The sequence below is a fragment of the Choloepus didactylus genome, chromosome 8 (genome assembly GCF_015220235.1).
Source record: "Choloepus didactylus isolate mChoDid1 chromosome 8, mChoDid1.pri, whole genome shotgun sequence".
Classification (NCBI taxonomy): Eukaryota; Metazoa; Chordata; class Mammalia; order Pilosa; family Megalonychidae; genus Choloepus; species Choloepus didactylus.
The window spans coordinates 144,686,179-144,704,870 of NC_051314.1; positions in this window are offsets into that span (position 1 = coordinate 144,686,179).

Genomic DNA, 18,692 nt, shown 5'->3' on the forward strand with positions numbered 1-18,692 from the left:
GTTTGGGGGAAGCTACACTTTATTATTCATTATATTGCCATCACATGACTTTGCTCTTTTTTAATATAGGTAAATTGTTTACATATTTGGATCTTCAGTGTATCTGTTAACCAAAATTTGCAGCATGCATCAAGGTGAAATAGATTTTTGGTGCCATTTATGTTTTCTTTATGAAAAATTAGGTTATCTCAATGGTGAGAAAGGGTAGCTGATTTTCAGATCACTCCCAATAGTCAAGCTTCTATTGAATTACGATTCTCACAGGTTTAAAGACGCAATTTAACAGTCTTTTTAGAAGTCAGTGTTTTACTGGGGAGCACTGGCACAAAATGGCAGAGTAGGAAGCTTTACAAATTGCTCCCTCCACGAGAAAAATGGAAGAAGTGAAAACAGTGACCCGAATTGACTAGGTGCTAATTCTTGGAGCCAGAATGGACATTTAGAACAACTACAGGAGTGCCAGAGGAAGTAAGGGGCTGCTGAGTGTTCAGCTTTTATAAGTGAAAGCATGAACCAGGGAATCAGCCTGTTACTCAGCCCTTGGGCGGCAGCTATGGAAACAGCTGCAGATGCAAAAATTTGGCCAAAATTCTGAGAGCAGCCAGCTGGGACCAGGGCTGACGAAGCCACCTCCTTTAAAACATGGGGTTGAGGGTCAAGATGGGTTTGGGGGATCCCTGAGGGATCAGCACAGAAGATGGCCTCAGTTTTGGCCCTCTGGGCAGCAGCACTTCTAGCCTTTCCCCAGCATCCACCTGGGTGTAGAGAGTGAGTGCACCTTTATTTTTTCCTTCTGTGTGTGTGCATATGTGTTTCCTGGTCTGGCAGACCCCTGAGGGCACAACATATACTGTAACCTTGGTTTCAGCCTTCACAGCAGCAGCTGCTGGCCTCAGACTAAAAAACCCAGTGCGCTTTGTTCATTGGTTGGGTTTCTTCTTTTTCTTGTGCTGTTTAATCTAGTGGATCTCTGAAGGCCTAGCACAGATGCTAGCTAGGCTTGATTTCTTTAAGAATCAGTGTCTTCTGGCCTTACACCAGCATCTTCAGGGACAGAGAGAGCCAGTACACCTCTTTCATTGTTTTTTGGTTTGTTGGTTTTCCTCTTTCTCTGCTTTATTTTTTGGTCTGGTGGGTCCCTGAGGCATGCACATGGACAGTGGCCTGGGTTTCAGCCTTGAAAGCAGCAGCTTCTGTCTTCCCACGAGTACATAAGATATTTGGATAAGCAGTACACTTCATTATTTTTCCTTTGTGTGTGTGTGTGTGTGTGTGTCTGTGTGTGTGTGTGTGTGTGTTGAGGGGAGGGGAGCGTAGTGTCCATTATTTTTCCACTTTTTTCTTTTGTTCTTTCCTTCTCTTTCCCCTTTTTCTTGTGCTCCTTTTTTCTTGTTCTTAGTCTGGCGGACTGAAGAGTGGGAAAACTAGATTTCCAAAGTAGCCACAACATAGTACTCAGACTGCCCAGTTTTCAACTAAAAATTACAAAACACACAAGGAGACCAGGAAATATGGCCACAGAAAAAGAATAATTCAACAGAAAGTATTGGCAGAGGATGTGTAGTCTCTGGAATCACTAATCAAAGACTTTAAAATAACTCATTAAGAGGATCAATGAATTAAAGGAAAAGATGGACAAAGCCAAAATACATTAGTAAAACAATGTATGAACAAAAGCAGAATTTCAATAATGAGATAGAAATTATAAAGAAAAGAACCAAATGGAAATTCTGGAACTCAAAAGTACAATAACTGAAGTGAAAATTTCAATAAAGGGTTTCAAAAACAAATTGGAGAAGGCAGAAGAAATTTCAGTAAATTCAAAAACAAAGCAATAGAAATTGTCCAGGTTGAAGAGCAGAAAGAAAAAAAGTGAATAGAGCCCAAGGAACCTGTGAAGCACTTTTGTGCACACCAATATAGGCATAGGAGTCCCAGAAAAGGAGAGAAAGGACCAGAAAAAAAATATTTGAAGAAATAATTGCAGAAAACTTACTAAATCTGATGAAAGATATGAATATACAAATCCAAGATGTTCTATGAACACCAAGCAGGATGAGCCCAAACAGATCTACACTGAGACACGTTTATGATTAAACTGTCCAGTGCCAAGGACAAAAGCAAAAACAGCAAGAAAGCAATGTAAAAGATCCTTAATAAGATTAACATATGGTTTCTCAATAGACATCATGGAGGCCAGAAGGCAGTGGGAGGACATATTTAGGTGAAAGAAAAGACTTTTACCTGAGAATAACATACCTAGCAAAGATGTCCTTCAAAACAAAAACTGATGAGTTCATTACCACTAGACCTGTCTTACAGAAAACGCTAAAGGGAGCTCCCCATGTTGAAAGGAAAGGATACTGGACAGTATCTCAATGCTGGAGGAAGATACAAAAATCTCCACTGTAAGTAGCAATACTTGTAAATATAAAAGCCAGTATTACTTCATTTTTAATTTATAATGCAATGTTTTGCTTATAAGGCTTAAAATTCAAATGCATAAAAAACAAGCATAAATCTTTGTTCTCAGGCACACAATGCATAAAGATGTAATTTGTGATAAGAACAACACAAATGGAGAGTACTGTAAATGTGCAGGCTATCGAAGTCAAATTGGACTCAATACAAACTAAACTGCAATAGATTTAATATGCTAAATGTAATCCTCTTGGTAACCATAAAATAACTAAAAAAGGTACACACAAGGAAGGGATAAGAGATTCACAATGGCTCATTTTACAGAACATCTAAACAAAAAGGAAGGCCTTAATTAAGAGACGAAGGCATGAGTTCCAAAAAAACAGTTAGTATAATGGCAGAACTAAGTCTTGGCTTGTAATTTCCTTAAATATAATTGGATTATACTCTCCAAAATGCCGAGATTGGTAGAATGGATAAAGCAACATGACTCGACTATGTGCTGTTTACAAGAGATTCATCTTAGATCCATAGGCACAAACTGGTTAAAGGCTGGAAAAAGATATTTTGTGTAAATAGTCATCAAGAGAACAAGAGTAGCTATATTAATAGCAGACAAAATAGACTTTAAGCCCAAAACTTACAAAAGACAAGGAAGGACATTAAAAAGAGTCAATTCAATGAGAAGATTCAACAATTACAAATATGTATGCACCTACCAGGAGAGTACCAAAATATATGAAACAAACTAACAAGCGAAGGGGGAAATAGTTCTACAATAACAGTTGGAGATTTCAGTACACCACTGTCATCTAAACAGAAGATCAGTAAGGAAATAGAGGATCTGAACAACACCATAAATCAACTATATCTGACCAACATAGATAATAATACTTCACCCAACAACAGCAGCTACCCATTCTTTTCACATGTACACAGGTCATTCTTTAGGAAACAACATATGCTAGGGCACAAGAGAAGCCTCAAATTTAAAAATACCAAAGTCATAAAAAGTAAACTGAGCACAAAGTAATGAAACTAGAAATCAATAACAGAAGGAAAATTGGAAAATTTATAAACATGGAATTTAACCACTACCACAACCAACCAATATGTTAAAAAAAAATTGCAAGGGAAATTAGAAAATACTTAGAAACAAAACAAAGACACAGCACACCAAAACTTGAGGAATGCAGTGAAAGCTGTAATCAGAGGGCAATTTATTGCTATGAAGGCCTATATTTAACAAGAAGAAAAATCTCAAGAACCTAACATTACTCTTAAGGTACTAGAAAAGCAAGAACAAAGTAAACCCAAAGTTAGCAGAACAAAGGAAATATTTAACATTAGAGATAAATGAAACAGAATAGAAAAACATTGGAGAGAAAAAACAAAAAGTTGCTTCTTTGAAAATACCAAAAAAATTGACAGATGCTTAACCAGACTGCCAGAAATAGCAAAGATGCAAGTAACTAAAATCAGAAAGGAAAGTGGTAATGCCACTACTGACCTTAACAGAAATAAAAAGTATTGTATGAGAATATTATGCACAATTGGATGCCAACAAACTAGATAATCTAGAAGGAATGGAAAAATTCCTAGAAATACTTCAATAACTCAAATTGACTCCTTCTATTGAAACAGAAAACCTCAACAAACCTCTAACAGAGATTGAATCAATAATCCAAAAACCTTCCACCAAAGAGAAGTCCATGACCAAATGGCTTCACCAAATATTTAGAGAATAATTAATACTAATCTTTCTCAGACTCTTCCAAAGAATTCAAGAAGGATTATTCCTAATTGATTCTATGAGACCAGCATTCCTCTGATACCAAAGCCTGGTAAAAATATCACGAGAAAAAGTTACAGACCAGTTTCCCCTCATAAATATTGATGCAAAATCCTTAACAAAATAATAGCAAACAAAATACAACAGTATGTTTAAAGGATGCACTGTGATCAAGTGGGAATCAACCCAGGATTGTAAGGGTGGTTCAACATATGAAAATCAATGTAGTAAGCTACATAAATAGAATGACAGGAAAAAAACCTGTAATTTCAGTAGATGCTGAAAAGACATTTGACAAAACCCGGCACCCTTTCTTGATAAAATACATTCAGAAAAGTAGCTCTAGAAGGGCAGTTTCTCAACACAATAAAGGCCATTTATGAAAACCCCACAGCCAATGTACTCAATGGTGAGAGACTTGAAACTTTCCCCATAAAATCAGTAACAAGGCAAACATGCCTGCTTTGACCATTGCTATTTAGCATAGTACCAGAACTTACTGTCAGAGCAAGTAGCTAAGAAAAAAAAAGGTATCCAAATTAGAAAAGTTAAAACTATCTCTCTGCAGATGACATAATCTTATATTTAGAAAACCCCAGGGAATCCACAAGAAAGCTATTAGCGCTAATAAAGGAATTCAGCATAGTGGTAGGATACAAGATTAACGCAAAAAAATAACCGTTCCCATACACCTGGCAATGCAAAGGAATTTTAGAATTCAGAGCTAATATTCATTGAGCAAGTCTTAGGCCTTTCATATGTTCTGCTGTACTTTTTGAAGTCTATAAGGGTGGTGCTGTCTTCCCTATATAACTCCTAAGGAAATAGACTTAAGCTGATTAAGTAGTGGTAAAGTGCCCAAGATCACAGCTAGTAGGCAGTAAACTGTACTATGCTGACTTGTTTTTTTAATTTATTTTTTATTTATTTTTTTATTTCTTTTATTTTGAAATAAATTCAAAGTTATAAGAACAGTTGCACAGACAATACTAACCCCATACACAGAATTCCATCATACCCTGGCCCCCTCCCCTGATAGCTCAATCTACCAACTTTAACATGCTGTCACATTGCTATTTCTTTCCCTCCCTCCCTCCCTATCTATCATCCATCATCTATTGCTCTGTCTTCTGAACATATGAGAGCTAGCTGCACACATCCTTGAACATACACTATAATTCACGTATACACTTCCCATGAACAAGAACATTCTTTTATGCAATCCCATTAAGCGCAGCTAAGAAGTACAAGAGATTCAATGATACAAAGCTTACATTCTATATTTCCTTTTCCTTATGTCTCAACTGTGTCTCTTTGAGCCACCTGTCCTCTATCCTCCAATCCCATCCAAGTCCATCCTTGGCATTCAGCTGTCATCTATTTAGAATATCTCTCTTTTTTTTTTCAATTGTGGAGACATATATACAGCCTAAATCTTCCCATTCCACCCCCTCCCTAGCCTTCCATTAGTGGGATTAATCACATTTAGAATGTTGTAATGCTCTTTCCCACCATCCATTACTAGAAATTTCCCTTCACCTCAAACAGCAATCCTACACTCATTTCTTAACTCCCCATTGCCCCTTCCCCCATTTCTCTTAACCCAAACTCTACTTTTCATCTCTATGGTTATATTCTCTGATAATTTCTTTGTGTTTACTGTGGGGCTTACAATTAACCTCTTAAATCCGTATCAATCTTGTTTTTCTTTGATACCACCTTCACTTCAACAGGACACATAAACTATGTTCCTATACTCCTCCACTCCCCCACCTTTATATAGTTGTCTAAAATTACATATTTTACGTTGAGTTCAAAACCACTGATTTGTTATTAGAGTTTGTGTATTTTATATCATGTATGAAGTAACTAGTGGAATTACAGTTCAAAAATTATTGACTTCTATTTGTGGTTGGAGAATGTGCTTTGAGTATATTCATTTTTTTTTTTTTTTTTTAATTTCTTGAGGCTTGTTTTGTGTCCCAGCTTATGGTCCCTTCTGGAGAAAAATCTATGATCTCTGGAGAAAAATGAGTGTCCTGTTGATTTGCAATGTAAGGTACTATATATGTCAGTTAAAATTCTCTATATCTCTTTCTCCTTTCTTTGTTTTTTTTGTTGGTAGGGCTCCCTCTAGTATCTGAAGTAGGGCAGGTCTTTTATTGGCAAACTCTCTCAGCATTTGTCTGTCTATGAAAAATTTAAGCTCTCCCTCAAATTTGAAGGAGAGTTTTGCTGGATAAAGTATTCGTGGTTGAAAATATTTCTCTCTCAGAATTTTAAATATGTCATGCCACTGCCTTCTCGCCTCCATGGTGGCCACTGAGTAGTCACAACTTAGTCTTATGTTGTTTCCTTTGTATGTGGTGAATTGCTTTTCTCTTGTTGCTTTCAGAACTTGCTCCTTCTCTTCAGTATTTGACAGTCTGATCAGAATATGTCTCGGAGTGGGTTTATTTGGATTTATTCTATTTGGAGTTCACTGGGCATTTATGCTTTGTGTATTTATATTGTGTAGAAGGTTGGGGAAGTTTTCCCCAACAATTTGAATACTCTTTCTAGACCTTTACCCTTCTCTTCCCCTTCTGGGACACCAATGAGTCTTAAGTTTGGATGTTTTGTTTTATCTATCGTATCCCTGAGATCCATTTTGATTTTTTCATTTTTTTTCTCCATTCTTTCTTTTGTTCTTTCATTTTCTGTTCTGTGGACTTCTAGGACACTGAGATGTTGTTCAGCTTCCTCTAGTCTTGTATTGTGAATATCCAGAGTCTTTTTAATTTGGCCAACAGTTTCTTTTATTTCCATAAGATCTTCTATTTTTTTATTTACTCTTGCAGTGTCTTCTTTATGCTCTTCTAGGGTCTTCTTTATATCACTTATGTCCTGGGCCATGGTCTCCTTGATGTCCTTTAAATCCTTTGTCATGTTTTCATTCCTCGATTGTAGTTCTTTGATTAATTGTGTGAGTACAGTGTTTCTTCTGATATTTTGATTTGTGTGTTTGGAGTTGGATTCTCCATATCTTCTGGTTTTATCATATGCATTAAGATTTTCTGTAGTTTTTGGCCTCTTGACATTTGCTTTGCTTGATAGGGTTCTTTCAAGTTGTAAAAAATAATACCTATCTAGTTTTTCAGAAACACAGTTTGATGGCGTACACTTTCTCTAATTACCCAGCAGATGGCGTCTGTGAGTCATCTATACCCCTCAAGTCAGTTCTCCACCTTGTTCCTGTGGTGTGTGGGGAAATGATTCTTGTGGGGTTCAGTTGAGAACTAAGATTGGGTGTGTTGCTGGAGCCGTCCGCCCTGAATGTGGGGCGTGTGTACAGGTGGCCAGGGAGGAAGGACAGCTGCAATATTCAAATCCCCCAGGATCCCGGAGATTCAAGGCTGCCGCAAGAGTCTAAGCCTTCATTTCATTTCAGCCCCAGACCCTCTCTCTCACTGTCCCACAAACCACCAGACTTGGTGTAGTGTCCTTGGGTTCTCCGAGCGGGTCCCCTCGCCCAGCCGTGATCTCCAGGACCTCTGCTGAGGGAATGCCTTGCTACATCACCAGTGCACGCTGTCCCTCAAGGGAAGCCCCGGCCCACTGGGCCATGCTGGCTTGCTTTCAGCCTGATGCAAAGATGGCCAAACAGGGTGTCTCCACACCCCCCTCCTCGCACAGTTCCTCCTTCCCAGCTCCGAGACAACTGATGGGGCTCTGGGCTGTGGGCATGGCCCCGGGCAGGAGTTTATCCAGCCCTCCAGGGAGCCAGCTGCTAGCCGCAGGGTTTCTTTCGGCTTCCAGCTCTCCCCTCCGTTCCCCCAGCCCCAAGGGTATCTGCAGCGGGCTATCTTCCAGGCCAGGCACCAAGAGGCCGGCCCAGCCCCCCTTGCTGTGTTTTACTGCATGGTTCCCACTATCGCTGCTGCAGCCGCTCCTGGGTTTTTCCCTTTTTTTTTTTTAAAAGAGCCCGTTGGTCTCCAAATGCCAAACCCCGGCTTCCCCAGACCTCCATGTGGCTGCAAGTCTTCCAGCCAGCTCAGTCACTCATTTCAGAATGCAGACTCCCGGTTTCACCAAGTATACAGCCCCTTTGGAACTAGCAGACCTCATCCAGCTGGCGCATCACTGTAACCAGTATTCTGGGTCACCCTCTGGTTTTTATCTAGTGTTTTTCACGGAGGTGTTTTTTCACCCTGTCTCACCTAGCCGCCATCTTAGTTTCTCTCCTGCTGACTTGTTTTAAAACAGTCTTCAAGTTCAGCTAAACTTAAAAAAAAAAATCAGTTTCTAGTATTTAAACAAACAGCTAGGCCCTGGGACTCCTAAATATGGCTAGCTGCAGGGTTTCTTCTGCAGTATATCTTGATAATTTGAAACAGCTTTTTCAGTTTTCCTTTTATACTTTAAGGTTCTTAAAAATCAAGTAGCCACTACAGTGAATTCAGACCATTTTAGTTTCTTAGTAGTTAAGAGCATAGACTCAGCCGAACTACCTTTTGGAATCAGCTTCACCTCGGTGCTGGTTTGAATTTATTATGTCCCCCAAAATGCCATTATTTTTAATGCAGTCTTGTGTGGGCAGGAAACGTATTGGTGTTGATTGGGTTGGAGACTTTTGATTGGATGTTTCCATGGAGATGTGATCACTCAACTGTGGGCAAGATCTTTCATTGGATAATTTCCATGGAGGTGTGGCCACACCCATTCAGGATGGGCCTTGATTAGTTTATTGGAGCACTATATAAGCTCAGACAGAAGGAGCAAGCTTGCTACAGCCAAGAGGGACACTTTGAAGAATGCACAGGAGCTGAGAGAGGAGCTGCAGATGAGAGACAGTTTGAAAGTGGCCGTTGAAAGCAGATTTTTGCTCTGGAGAAGCTCAGAGGAAAAACACCCCAAGAGCAACTAAGAGTGACATTTTTGAGGAACTGCAGCCTAGAGAGGAAAGTCCTGGGAGAAAGCCATTTTGAAACCAGAACTCCACAGCAGATACCAGCCATGTGCCTTCCCAGGTAACAGAGGTATTCTGGACACCATTGGCCATCCTACAGTGAAGGTACCTAATTGTTGATGACTTATCTTGGACATTTTATGGCCCTAAGACTGTAACTTTATAACCAAATAAACCCCCTGTATAAAAGCCATCCATTTCTGGTGTTTTGCATTGCAGCAGCATTAGCAAACCAGAACAGCCTGTTACTCCCTTACTAAGTGAACTAATCTTTCTGGGCCTTCATCTCATCTGTAAAGGGGATATCAGATTTTCCTACCTCAAAGGTTGATTGTGAGGATTAAATGAGTTAATAGACTACATAAAAGGCTTAGAACATTGTCACAGAGTGTTCTGGTTTGCAAATGCTGCTGTTATGCAAAATACCAGAAATGGATTGACCTTTATAAAGGGGATTTTTAAAGTTACAAATTTACAGTTCAAAGGCCATAAAAGTGTCCAAATTAAGGCATCAGTAAGATGATACCGTCACTGAAGGATGGCCGATGGCATCCAGAAAACCTCTGTTAGTTGGGAAGGCACATGGCTGGCAACTGCTGATCCTGGGTTGTTTTTCAGCTCCTCTCTTAGCTCTTATGTGTTCTTGGTTCTTTCTCCCAGGACATTTCTCTAAGCTCCTGGGGGTCATGTCTTAGCATATCCTGGGGCAAACTCTGGGCTTCATCTCTCAGTTAAACATCCTGTTTGCACTTCCACGCATGTCTAAACATCAGTGTCAACAAGCATCTGGGCCTGTCAGCCCCTTCAAAAGGACTCCAGTCAACCAACCAAGACCCACTCTAAATGGGCAGTGCCACACCTCCTTGGAAACAATCAGGGTTGGCATCTACAATTAGGTGAGTCACATCTTCATGGAAACAACCTAATCCAAATATCCTACAAGATCAGATTAAAACATGGCTTTTGTAGGGATCTTAATATATCCAAGCTGGTAACTTCCACCCCTGAACCCCACAAAGACAAGTTTTTTTCCAAATGCAAAAACACATTCATCCCATCACAATATCACATAAACTTAAATCATTTCATTAACAACAGGTAAATACAAGATCTTATCAAAATCAGTTACAGGCATGGTCTGTCTTAAGGAAAAATTCCCCACTAGCTGTGAAACTTAGAACAAGTTATTTGCTGCCAACATACAAAGGAGGGACAGTCATAGGATAAATGGTCTCATTGCCTTAAGGAGAAACTGAAAGGAAAATAAGGTTCAAGGGACCAAAATAGTTCCTAAAACCTGCAGGGCAATCTTCAGTAAACTTCAAAGTCTGAGAGTCTTCACAGAACAACATTGCATCCTTGGGGCTTAAGAGAGCAGGAGTCCAACCCTTTCCAAAGGCTTATATGGCAGCCCTTTTCTCTCCAAACACTGGGGGGAGTGCTCCAATATATCCATGCAGTGGGGAGACCACCTTCTTGGCTCCACCCTCCTCAAACATGGGGGTGTCACCCAGACTCTGCCTCTCCAGGGCAAAGGCTCTCCCCTCTCTGAGCAGTGGGGTGGCAGCACTTCCTGAGCATCCAGATGGAAGGCCTGCACTCTTCCTCCAGGACAAACTCACCCTTTCCACGTTCACGGGTTGCTCTGCTCTCCTTGCCTGAGATTTCTTGACTTCAGACCTGAATCTTCATGGCTGTGTCTTTGAAGAAAATTTTCCTTCAATTTGTTCCTTCTTCATCCCCTCCAGTCCAGACTGGCAGTGGTTCCATCTCTACAGATCTTGCAAAAAATTTGTTGGCTTGGCATGCAGCTTACAGGGGTCAGAACAATCAGACAATAGGACTTTCCACAAATCCTTTCTGGATAATTCCATCCCCAATCCTGGCTTGTACTAAAAGGGCAGTCAATTTCCATGTTTGGTTAAATCCTTGCGTGGGGCTGTAGTCTCTGGGGTTCCACCCCATGGAAGCCCAGAGTTTTCCAGGCCATCAGCTTCTGGTTTCTTTGTACCCACAAGTTCATTTCTCACCTTATCTCTTTCTTCTTGCATTCTATTATAAGTTGCAATTAGAAACCAGGCTTCATCTTCCACATGTAGTTTGGAGATGTTTTCAGCTAAGTATCCCAGCTCATTGCTTTCAAATTCTGCCTTCCATATCCAACACCAGGACTCAGTTTTGTCAAATTCTTTGCCACTTTAAAAAAAGAATCAGGTTTCTTCCAGTTGGCAAGAACACATTCATCATTTCTGTTTAAGTCCTCTTTAGAGTCATTTCTACCAACAGTCTCCTCAAAGCAATCTAGGCCTTTTCTATCAAGCTCCTCACAATTCTTCCAGAATCTTCCTCTTATCCATTTAAAAAGCTGTTACAACATGTTTGGTATTTGCAAACTCAGTAGCACCCCACTTCTCTGGTACCAAAATCAGTGGTAGTAGTGGTATGGTGGTATGGTGGTAGTAGCAAATATTCAAAAAAGAACTTTGAAGGCTGAAGTGGAAAAGACTTCCATGTTAACAGCAATTGAACATGGGTGAGTTAGTCCTGAGAGATGGGTGAGCTCCATTCCAAAGGGACGGGCTGATCGAAAGGGAGTCAGGTTCAGATCCCCAAATCTGGAGTGGCAGAGATGGATTCCATTTCACAGTAATGGAATCCATAAACACAATGGGGATAATTCGATCCTGAGTTGGCAGAAGCCACGAGACAGCAGTTAATCTCCAAAGACAAGGTGGGCATGGCTATCACAGTGGACAGAAGATTCAAAGCAGCAGTCAAAATAATCTGATTCACAGAGACTTATGGCATTGGGTAGTAGATCTTGGAGCACTTGGATGTAAAATAGATGGGCAGTCTACTGAATTCTTGTTTGATCTGTATAAGCAGAAGAATTCCAGGTCTAGTGAACAAAAGTCAAACTTGAATTATAAAAACAGAGAGTCATGAACCCTTAATAAATTCCCAGACTTGAGACAAATTACAGACCCAGAGCCCCTTGGATGAGGGTAAGGCTGGTGTTCTAGTTTGCTAATGCTGCTGGAATGCAAAACACCAGAGGTGGATTGGCTGCTATAAAAGTGGGTTTATTTGGTTACACAGTTACAGTCTTAAGGCCATAAAGTATCCAAGGTAACTCATCAGCAATTGGGGACCTTCACTGGAGGATGGCCAATGGTGTCCAGAAAACCTCTGTTAGCTGGCTGGCGTCTGCTCCAAAGTTCTGGTTTCAAAATGGCTTTCTCACAGGATGTTCCTCTCTAGGCAGCAATTCCTCAAAAATGTCACTCTTAGTTGCACTTGCAGTATTTGTCCTTTCTTAGCTTCTCTGGAGCAAGAGTCTGCTTTCAATGGCCAACTTCAAACTGTCTCTCATCTGCAGCTCCTGTGCTTTCTTCAAAGTGTCCCTCTTGGCTGTAGCTCCTCTTCAAAACATCACTCACGGCTGCACTGAGTTCCTTCTCTTACGTCAGCTCATTTATAAGGCTCCACTGATCAACTTAGACCCACCCCGAATGGGCGGAGCAACACCTCCATGGAAATTATCCAGTCAGAGTCATCACCCACAGCTGGGTGAGGTGCATTCCAAAGAAACACTCAAAGAATTATAATCTAATCAACACTGGTAACATCTGCCCAAACAAGATTACATCAAAGAATGTGGCTTTTTCTGGGGAACATAATACATTCAAACCAGCACATTTCACCCCGTGGACCCCAGAAAAACATATTCTTTCCAAATACAAAATACATTCATCCCACAATATCACAGAAACTTAAATCATTTCAGTAACAATAGTTATGTACAAAATTCCATCAAAATCAATTATAGGCATGGTCAGTCCTAAGGCATAATTCTCCGTTAGCTGTGGATCTGTGAACGTAGAACAAGTTACGTGCTTCCAATATACAAAGGAGGGACATTCATGGAATAAACATTTGCATTGCCATAAGGAGAAACAGTAAGGAAAACAGGGTTCACAGGACCAAAACAGTTCCTAAAACCCGCAGGACAAACTCCATTAGATTTCGAAGTCTGAGAGTCATTAGCAAAGCGAGGTTGCATCCTTGGGGCTTGAGATAGTGGGAGTCTAACGCTTCCTAAGGTCCTTTGCGGCAGCCCTTTCCTCTCCAAATGCTTGGGTGAGTGCTCCAACGTATCCACACATTGGGGAGACCACCTTCTTGGCCCCACCCTCCTCAAATATCGGGGCAGTTCCCGGATTCCCTTCCATCTCCTGGGCACATGCTCAATCCCTTCAGAACAGTGTGGTGGCAGCCAGGCTCTCCCTAATTCCCTGGGAATGTGCTCCACCCTCTTTGGGACCTGAGGTGGTAAAGCATTCCCTGAGCATCGAGGTGGAAAGCCCGCCCTCGACCTCCAGGGCAAACACCCTTTCCTCGCGTGTGGACTGCTCCACTCTCCCAGCCCAAGACCTCTTGACTCCAGACCTCAACCTCCATGGCTCTGTCTTTGAAGAAATTTTTCCTTCAATTTGTTCCTTGTCTGTCTCCTCCAGTCCAGACTGGCAACGGCTCTGTCTATAAAGATCTCGCAAAAATTCTGTTGGCTTTGCGTGAAGCACACAGGGGTCAAAGCCATCAGACAATAGGACTTTCCACAAATCCTTTCTCGATAACTCCTTTTCCAATCTTGGCTTGTACTGAAATGGTGGCTGGGTTCCATGTTTGGTTACATCCTCACATTGGGCTGTAGCTTCTGGGGATCCACCCCCTGGAAGCCTGGAATTTTCCAAACCATCAGTTTCTGGTTTCTTTGAATCCAACAGTTCAGTTCTAAGTTTATTTCTCTCTGCTTGCATTTTACTATAAGCTGCAAGGAGAAGCCAGTGTACGTCCTCCACATGTAGTCTGGAGATCTTCTCAGCTAAGTATTCCAGGTTGTCGCTTTCAAATTCTTCCTTCCATCTGACACCAGGACTCAATTTTGCCAAATTCTCTGCCACTTTAAAACAAGGATCACCTTTCTTCCAGTTTGCAACAACACATTCATCATTTCTGTTCAAGGCCTTGTCAGAAGTATCTTTAGAGTCCATATTTCCACAAACAGTCTCTTCAAAGCAGTTTACGCCTTTTCTATCAAGCTCCTCACAATTCTTCCAGAATCTTCCCCTTATCCATTTAAAAAGCCATTCCAACATGTTTGGTATTTGCAAACTCAGCAGCAAAAGCACCCCCCTTCTCTGGTACCAAAATCTGTTCTAGTTTGCTAATGCTGCAGAATGCAAAACACCAGAGATGGATTGGCTTCTATAAAAGTGGGTTTATTTGGTTACACAATTACAGTCTTAAGGCCATAAAGTATCCAAGGTAACACATCAGCAATTGGGTACCTTCACTGGAGGATGGCCAATGGTGTCCAGAAAACCTCTGTTAGCTGGGAAGGCACGTGGCTGGTGTCTGCTCCAAAGTTCTGGTTTCAAAATGGCTTTCTCACAGGACGTTCCTCTCTAGGCAGCAGCTCCTCAAAAATGTTACTCTTAGTTGCACTTGTGGTATTTGTCCTCTCTTAGCTTCTCTGGAGCAAGAGTCTGCTTTCAATGGCCATCTTCAAACTGTCTATCATCTGCAGCTCCTGTGCTTTCTTCAAAGTGTCCCTCTTGGCTGTAGCTCCTCTTCAAAACATCACTCACGGCTGCACTGAGTTCCTTCTGTTATGTCAGCTCATTTATATGGCTCCACTGATCAACTTAGACCCACCCTGAATGGGCGGAGCAACACCTCCATGGAAATTATCCAGTCAGAGTCATCACCCACAGCTGGGTGAGGTGCATTCCAAAGAAACACTCAAAGAATTATAATCTAATCAACACTGATAACATCTGCCCACACAAGATTACATCAAAGAATATGGCTTTTTCTGGGGAACATAATACATTCAAACCAGCACAGCTGGGTACCCTTGGGGAAGAACCCTGTTACGCTGCCAATAATTTGTGTTAATCATCCTCCCAGTCTTCCGCAGGGTAACTGTGATGGTTAGGTTCATGTGTCAACTTGGCAAGGTGATGGTGTCCAGGTGTCTGGTCAAGCAAGCACTGGCCTGTTACTGCAAGAACAATTTGTGGCTGGTTAATAAAGCAGAAGGCTGGCTTATTAAATCATCAGTTAATTGGCTGCAGCTGTGACTGATTACATCAATGAAGTGTGTGTCTTCCACAATGAAAGCATTCCATCAGCTGGATTTAATCCAATCAGTTGAAGACTTTTAAGCAAGAAAGATAGAGGACCTTCACTTCTTCTTTGGCTAGCCAGCAAAGCATTTCCTGAGGAGTTCTTTGAACACCTTCATCAGAGTTGCCTGTTCATTGCCTGAGGAGTTCATCGAACACCTTCACTGGAGTTGCCAGTTTGCTGCCTGCCCTACAGAATTTGGACTCGTGCATACCCACAGTTGCATCAGACACTTTTATAAAATCTTATATTTATAGATATGTCTTGTTGATACTGTTTCCATAGAGAGCCCTAACATACACTGTGCGTTGGGGAAAAGGATATGATCAGATTATTAGACCCTGGCTAAGAAGTGACATTAATTCCAGAAGACCCAAAACATCACTCTGGTCCACCAGACAGAATTGGGGCTTGTGGAGGTCAGGTGATTGATGGAGTTTTAGCTTAGGTCCATCTCACATTGGGTAAAGTTGGTCCCTGGACCCACTCTGTGATTATTTCCCCAGTTTGAGAATGCATAATTGGAATAGATATACTCAGCAACTGGCAGAATCCCCACATTGGTTCTCTGACTCATGGAGTGAGGGCTATTATGGTAGAAAAGGCCAAGTGGAAGCCACTAGAACTTCCCCTGCCTAGCAAAATAGTAAATCAGAAGCAATACTGGATTTCTGGAGGGATTGAAGAGATTAATGCCTCTCTTAAGGACTTGAAGGATGCAGGGATGATGATTCCCACCACATCCCCATTCAACTCTCCTATTGCAGAAAACAGATGGGTTTTGGAGGATGACAGTGGATTACCACAAACTTAACCAGGTGATGACACTAATTGCAGCTGCTGTTTCAGATGTGGTAACATTGCTTGAGCAAATCAACACATCCCCTGGTACATGGTATGCAGCTATTGATCTGGAAAATGCTTTTTTCTCAATAGCTGTTAGTAAGGGCCACCAGAAACAGTTTTTATTCAGCTGGCAAGGCCAGCAGTATATCTTCATTATCCTACCTCCAGGGTATATCAACTCTCCAGCCCTATGTCATAACGTTGTCTGCAGGGAATTTGATCATTTCTCTCTCCTACAGGACATCACACTGGTCCATTAAACTGATGATATCATGTTGACAGGACCTAGTAAGAAAGAAGTAGCAACTACTCTAGATTTGTTGGTAAGGCATTTGCATGTCAGAGGATGGGAGATATATCCAACAAAATACAGGGGCCTTCCACCTCAGTAAAATTTCTAGGTGTCCAGTGGTGTGGGGCATGTCGAGATATCCCTTCTAAGGTGAAGGATAAGCTGTTGCATCTGGCCCTGCCTATGACCAAAAAAGAGGCACAATGGCTAGTTGGACTTTTTGAATTTTGAGGACAACTTATTCCTCATTTGGGTGTGCTACTCTGACCCATTTAGTGAGTGACCAGAAGAGCTTCTAGTTTTGAGTGGAGACCAGAACAAAAAGAGACTCTGCGACAGGTTCAGATTGCTGTGCAAGCTGCTCTGCCACTTGAAACATATGATCCAGCTGATCCAATGGTGCTAGAAGCATCAGTGGGAAATAGAGACTTGGTTTGGGGCCTTTGGCAGGCTTCTATAGGAGAATCACAATGTAGGCCTTTAGGATTTTGCAGGTAACTACTCTCCATTTGAGAAATAGCTTTTGGCCTGCTATTGGGCCTTAGTAGAGACAGAATGCTTAACCATGGGCCACCAAGTTACCATGAGACCTGAGTTACCTATCATGAGCTAGGTGTTGTCTGACCCACCAAGCAATAAAGTTGGGCATGCACTGCACCACTCCATCATAAAATGGAAATGGTATATATGAAATAATATACCTGAAGGCACAAGTAAGTTACATGAGGAAGTGGCCCAAATTCCCATGGCTCCCACTCCTGACACATTACCTTCTCTTTCCCAGCCCACAGGTATGGCCTCTTGGGGAGTTGCTTACAATCAATTGACTAAGGAAGAGAAAACGCGTGCTGGTTTACAGATGGTTTTGCATGATATGCAGGTACCACCCCAAAGTGGACAGCTGCAGCACTGCAGCTCTTTTCTGGATGTCTCCAAAGGACAGTGGTGAGGGGAAATCCTCCCAGTGGGCAGAACTTCAAACAGTGCATTTAGTTGTTCATTTTGCTTGGAAGGAGAACTGGCCCGAGGTGCATTTGTATACTGATTCATGGGCTGTTGCTAATGGTTTGGCTGCACGGTCAGAGACTTGGAAGGAACGTGACCAGAAAATCTGTGACAAAGAAATCCAGAAAAGAGGTATGTGGATGGACCTTTCTGAGTGGGCACAAAATATGAAGATATTTGTATCCCATGTGAATGCTCACCAGAGGATGACTTCAGCAGAGGAAGATTTTAATCAAGTGGATAAGATGACCTGTTCAGTAGATACCAGTCAGTCTTTTCCCCCAGCCACTCCTGTCATTGCCCAGTGGGCTTATGAACAAAGTGGTCATGGTGGTAGGGATGGAGGTTATGCATGGGCTCAGCAACATGGACTTCCACTCACCAAGGATGACCTGGCTACAGCCGCTGCTGAGTACCCAATCTGCCAGTAGCAGAGACCCACACTCAGTCCCCGATATGGCTCCATTCCTGGAGGAGATCAGCCTGTTGCCTGGTGGCAGGTTGATTACTTTGGACCACTTCCATCATGGAAGGGGCAGCAATTTGTTCTCACTGGAATAGACACACACTCCCTGCACACAATGCTTCTGCCAAAACTACCATCTGTGGACTAATGGAATGCCTTATCCACCATCATGGTATTCCACACAGCACTGCTTCTGACAAAGGAACCCACTTCACAGGAAATGAAGTGAGGGGATGGGCACATGCTCATGGAATTCTCTGGTCTTACCCTGGTCCCCATCATCCAGGAGCAGCTGGGTTGATAGAATGGTGGAATGGCCCTTTGAAGACTCAATTATGGCACCAACTAGGTGGCAATACCTTGCAGGGCTGGGACAGTGTTCTCCCAGAGGCTGTGTATGCTCTGAATCAGCATCCACTCTATAGTGCTGTTTCTCCCATAGCCAGGATTCACAGGTCCAGGAATCGAGGAGTGGAAACAGGAGTAGCACCACTCACTATCACTCCTAGTGATCTACTAGGAAAATTTTTGTTTCCAGTTCCTGCAATCTTAATCTCTTCTGGCCTACAAGTATTAGTTCCAAAAGGAGGAGTGCTTCCACCAGGAGACACAATTCCATTGAACTGGAAGTTAAGATTGCCACCTGGCCACTTTGGGCTTCTCATGCCTCTGAATCAACAGGCGAGGGGGATTACTGTACTGGCTGGGGCAACTGATCCTATCAAGGGGA